General features: G+C 44.8%; 1 protein-coding gene across 4 annotated transcripts in view; it reads right to left on the bottom strand.

The window, feature by feature from the left end:
* The window catches only part of zbtb46 (zinc finger and BTB domain containing 46), a 61929-nt gene extending 58290 nt beyond the window's left edge, over window positions 1-3639 (bottom strand). For 2 of the 4 annotated variants that reach the window (XM_035158506.2, XM_035158505.2), the window contains exon 1: window positions 3314-3637. The gene's annotated coding sequence lies outside the window, so the exon portion shown is untranslated. Of the gene's footprint in view, window positions 1-3313 lie in introns of all 4 variants that reach the window. The other 2 variants (XM_047340236.1, XM_047340235.1) reach the window with 2 other exon arrangements.
* Between the last annotated feature and the right edge of the window lie 2361 nt (window positions 3640-6000).

Genomic DNA, 6000 nt, shown 5'->3' on the forward strand with positions numbered 1-6000 from the left:
CACACACACACACACACACACACACACACACACACACACACACACACACACACACACACACAAAACCCAGAGTTGTCAGAAAACTCCGGAGAGACGCGCCGACTCATGTAAGTCGTGCACATGATGCGAGTGTAAACGGTGCATTTTGCTGAGTGTAAGCCTAACAGGTGTTCCCATTAACAAGTGAACTCCGAGGGGGGACCGGGACGAGAGAACAGGCAGAGGGAGATACACGCAGAGAGATGAATGGTGTATAAGGTTGCTAACCGGGAACAAATGTGTCTTCATGGAGCATTTGGCCTCTTTTCTCTATTTCTGGAGAAATGCAGATGAGGTTAAGGCACGGTGCAATTTATTGTCATGTTGTCGACACACAAAGATGCACACGAGTGCTCCTGTGAGGGGGTAGTGTACACCGCTTCCCCCCGGGTTTGTGTAAGTTGAAGCCGACTAAACCTGCTGCCGCACGGATCAGCCCACAACCTGCATGGGAGCAGTAGGCACCACCTACACAACAGCAGGCATACACACACACAAACACACAAACACACAAATACAGCAAAGAGGCAAGTTTTACGAGCTCCAAACCCGACTACCACCAAAACCAAGCCCCCTTCCTCTCTTTTCTCACCCTGAACCTCCTTCATTGATCAAAATCAAGAGTAACAACCTCCGGCGCCTTCAACAAACGTCAACTTTGGCTTTGACCAGGACAAAGAGTGAAGGGTAAATTTAACACGCGTATTATCGCCAACTTTAAAGGTCCATTCATGAGAGACTACACGAGTGGAAAGTGCTTCAAATCCTCCTTTGCAGTCACACACGCACGGCTGATATTTTTTCCATCTTTCGTCCGATCTCGCCTACACTCCTCCCCCACTCATCCTTGTGGCTGTTGTCTTGGTCTGTATTACGTTTTCCCCCGTGGAACACACAGATGGAGAATGGGCACACACACACACAGACACAAACGCACACTGTCACATGCACATGCACACTGATGTCCACTGCTCTTGCAATGATAATGCTACACGTGCCGCCACCTCAGGGAAGCAACCTCAGAGGGGGCAAACACACAAAGACCCAAAGCATTCTGGGAGATAGTCCATGTCAAGGTACGAAATATAGGCAGTCAGCAGAAGTCAGATACTGCTGCTAAGCTCAGACAAAATGTGCATGGACGGACACACATGCATGTGGATAAACATGCACACACGCCAACAGTAATTGAATTACCGAATCAAAGACTTGAGGGTTTATCATATTAAGTGCCAACCCTTAACTCTCTTCGAGGAAGAACAAAACAACCACACAAATCCAGTGAGGCCTAAGACAATTTGGAATAATCACTAGATGGTCTATTAATCCCGAAGATCCAGTTAGCCGATGTCAAACTGAGCAAAATGCTGCGATCTAACAAGCTGCGCACGTAGTTAGGGCCCTGAGCTCATAGGAAACACTCTACAGCAAAGTTTGAAATGACTTCCCTGTGCTGGAAAGTTCCTCAAACTACACAGAGAAATAACCAGACACCACACACACTGACTATTCTGATGAAGAGTTGGGGGAATCTCCTGTAAATTGCGTGGCGGTTTGATATAAAGTCAGCCGCTGACAATGTGGCTTCGTGTCCCTTTGCTCTCAAATGATCAGCAACAGCAGACTCTATCCAGACTTAACATCAAATAACAAGCAATTACACATCTCTCCAGAGGAAGAAAACCCGGTGTTCATCTATGACACACAATCTAAAAGAGTTGAGAAAAACCTCAGAGCAAAGATAATGAGCAACATGAGGTCATATCTGTGTCACTCTCACAGATCGTGTTCTCAGGACTCACCTGGCTGCAGGACACATGCCAGGACGCACAGTGCTGCGTGCGCGCGTGCACAGCGTGTGGAGGAACAAGTGGGGTTGTTCCCCTCTGAAGCATGGCAAGAAAATGGAGGAAGACGGAACTGGCCGGTTAGAGAGGGCAGACCCAGACAGCAGACACACACACACACTTACACACACTTACACACAGCACAGGAGGCAGACAGAGGAGCAGCGAGTCTGAGACGCTTTCAGCTCCAGTCGCCAGTAAACAGCGAACACTTGACGCCACACTTTTCAACTCTCGAAATGGATCAGATGGTGATCAGCGGCAGTACCTCGACAATTACAAGAAAAATTACCCGAGAGCACAGTCTGCAAACAAAAGCCCCCCCACCACCACCACCACCCCTGTCTTGTCTGGTACTCGAGGGCTGGGTGTTGACGCAGCAGAAATTTCCAGCTGGAGAAATCCCCCTTTTGAGGGTTAATCGAGGGGAGAAGGAGGAGGGCTTAAGTCCTCTTGTCTTCCAGCCTCCGAGCGCTTTCATTTTGAATCCCCTGCAGACTGACTGCTGCACGGAGCATCACTCTGCAGCCTACTTTGTGTGGCACGATATATGCGTGTGTGTGTGTGCACGACATGCCCCATGCAGCCGCTGTGGCACCGCGGCTTATGCGTGCTGTTCACAAACTTCGCACGTTTCACCAGGATCCCGCTCGATCAGCTGGAATCAAACCCAAACACAGGGCGATGAAGTGACACATCATGTGGTTGCACAACCTGAGCGTGTGTTAGCAGGTATTTCTAAAGGCACATGTGTGCAGGTGTATCACATTCATTCAAACTAATGTTCTGCGAACTGGAAATGTGTGTTCCTCTGTGCGCTCTGCGTGCGCAACGTCCAATTTAAAAGTGTTTTCCATTTTTTAAAACATGCATTATAAAGTAGATATAAACGTGTTTTTCCCCTCATTGTGTTTGTTCCATTATCATGAACACAATGTGAGAAGTGTACAATGTTCGATCCCCGTCAGAGACTGACAGCTTCTCCAAATATCCACAAGCGCAACAGACAGCTGGCTGTCACGTATGGAACAGGTAGGCGTACTTTCAGACGGGAGCCTGCTCACTCGGCCGAGTATTCAGCTGTCAGTCCACACACTCAGGCTGTGATGCCAATGGACTGGAATAAAGAATAAAAATAGAAAATAAAAAGCAGACAGGCCTTCATAGAACAGATCACAGAGCCGCGGCTGCGAAGAGTTGCATTGTGTCATGTCTCCAAATAACCTGCGCGGACACCAACTATCAGCTGGAGACGCGACGGCTCCGCGGGGGGATGAAAACTAATTGTTGACATGATGTTAAAAAAAATAAAAATAAAAAACCTGCCGCGTCTGGATGAGGATGTGTTCGCAGCGGAGCGAGGCTGGATTTGAATAAAAGGGAAAGAAAGAGGTGGAGGAGTAGTGACATGAGGAAGTCGGACATACCTGTTACCCCATGGGGTCTGGGGTGGACGCGGTGTCGGTCCTTCGGAGTCCAATCCGCGGTGACAGCCTGAGCGCAGAGCGGAGGGGATGTCCACGGCACCGGCCACTGTCCTTCCTCTCCTCCGTGTGCTTCCTTCAAGTGTTATTCCCCCTGTTTTCTCCCACTCCCCGCTCTTCCTCCTCCACCAGCCCCTTTTTTTTCTCCGTTCTCTCTCTCCCTCTCTCTCTCTCTTTCCCTCCCCTGCTTTTCCGTGTCTTGGTATCAGGAGCCTCCCCCTCCTCCCTCTCCTCCCTCTCCTCCTCCTCTGTGCATATCTATGTCTCTCTCTCTATCTCACTCTGCCCATGCAATCTCTCTCTCTCTCTCTCTCTCTCTCTCTCTCTCTCTCTCTCTCTCTCTCTCTCTCTCTCTCTCTCTGGGCAGAGTCAGGAAATGAGACACGCATGTGTATCCATCTGATATGAGTCTTGTCTTATCTGTTATTTAATAAACTATAATAACAATAATATTAATACAAATGATAATAATAATAACAATAATAATGATACAAAATTATAATAAAATGATAATAATAATAATGATAACTGTCTGTGTTGTGATGTAAGCAGTGGGATGTTGTATCCATGGGGCTTATGGGTCGTGCGTTTGTTGCCATAGGGCTCAATAATGACCAGGGGCTTCGTGTAACTTACCCCCTCTTGTGGCAACAGCAAGAAAACACCAGTCGGTCACATTTACAGAACACAGGAGACTGACATGTCTGCAGTTTGACACTGTTTGGCTGGAAAACACCTTTGTGTGCCACGTGACGTGCAGCATTTAGGCCAGTGTTTGGTAAAAAAAAACAGAAAAAGTCTGGGGTAATTCCACCACAGCTGGGCCTCTCCTTTTTCTACTCAGGATGATTTGTTTTTTAAGTTAAGGGGGAAATTATGAGAAGATTATTTACCGCTTGGGAGACGGAACAGAGAGAACGACACGACCAGTGGTTTCTTAAAAAAACTAGAAGATATCGCAGACTAGTATGTTTTGCAGTCGTCTGTATTCTGACAGGAAATTACATGTGCAGCGCTGGTCCTAATTGGTCAAGTACCCAGTGTTGTGGGAAGTAAGCAGCCTCTTTAAATAAGTACATTTAAAAATACTCTATTGCAAGTTGCAAAGTACTGGACTCAAAATCTTAGAGTTGTGTTCTTAAATCATCGATCTGTCCATTATCTAGACCACTTATCCTTTTTGAGCATTGGACCAGTCACCAGTGTAGGGCTGACATATAATAGTAACTTTATAATAATAACTTTATTCGTATAGCACTTATCTAAACAAGGTTACAAAGTGCTTCTCAAGATCAATTGCAAGAAATGAATGAGCTAAAATCAAAAGGTATTTCATTCAGTTAAATTTTAAGCACCAAATCATAACACAATAAGGTCAAGACCTTAAATTCTTATAGAGAAACACAACAGTTCCCACGATGAGCAAACGCTTTGGTGACTGTGGAGAGAGAAAAAAAACTCCCTCATTTACTGGAAGAAACCTTCAGCAGAACCAGACTCAGTGTGGGCGGCCTCGACCGGTTGGGGTGCGCAGAGAATAATGGGGAAGAGAGGAGAGGTGGCAAAGAGGGGAGGAAGAGAGAGGGGGGGGAGGAGGAGCAGTTGTGTAACCATCACATTAAAGCTCCGCCAGACTGGTTGTTATCATGAAAATAATACTAATCTTCAGTTGTACCTCGGCGTCATTGGGTGTTTCGGCCTTTTAATGGCAATAAGGTTAAAAGCCAAATCTGAGGCTAAAGGTAAATCTGACTATATACATATATATATCTGACATATACTATATGACTATAAACATATATGTCTGACATATACTACACTGTAGAGACAAACAACCCCCCATCCTCACATTCACAAAGACTCTCAAATTTACCTAACTCCAATCTGCATGTCTTTTGACTGGAAGTCAGAGAACATGCAAACACCCCACAGGAAGGCCCCAGCAAAGCCAGGGTTCGAACCAGGAACCTTGTTGCTATTACCCATTTTATCCCTGTACCACTTCCTGAAATCGTTAAAATTAAAAGTACTCGTCATGGTGAGAAATGGTCCTTGTTAAATTGCTTTAGAATGTACAGTATGTGTCATTTTACTGTTGTAGAGGGGTTACCAGGTCATTAAAGGTGATAACTAATGAAGCAGAAAAGGAAAAAAACAAAAGTTGTCTTATAAATTTGTTATGATTATTTTGTCACACCCTTACCGTTTGCTTTTCTGTGAAAAAGAGGATGATTTTACTTCTCTGGGCTTTGACAGGTTAAAAGGAAAAAAAAAGTTTTGATAATTTTGATATATCTGAAATGTGACTATAGGGCCTCAACAAGACACAACTTTTTTATGTAAGGTGTCACAAGGAGGTTTCATCTTTAAAATAATCTTAATGTTAATCCTAAAATATGTTGTATTTTTGAAGCAGACGGTATTTTTATATATAGATTTGATCTGAAGAGAAACCGTTACGATAGTTGCCCAGAAAAATATAGATGGGTGAAAAGTAGCCTATGCAATTTATAACAAATGTAGGACCGTGGATGTACACAGCAGCATAAAAGTCATTTACTCAAGTAAAATACAAGTACTTTTAATACTTAAAATTAGTATTTAAGTGCAGTAGTTGACTGAGTGTACTT

The sequence above is a fragment of the Hippoglossus stenolepis genome, chromosome 6, assembly GCF_022539355.2.
Source record: "Hippoglossus stenolepis isolate QCI-W04-F060 chromosome 6, HSTE1.2, whole genome shotgun sequence".
Lineage (NCBI taxonomy): Eukaryota > Metazoa > Chordata > Actinopteri > Pleuronectiformes > Pleuronectidae > Hippoglossus > Hippoglossus stenolepis.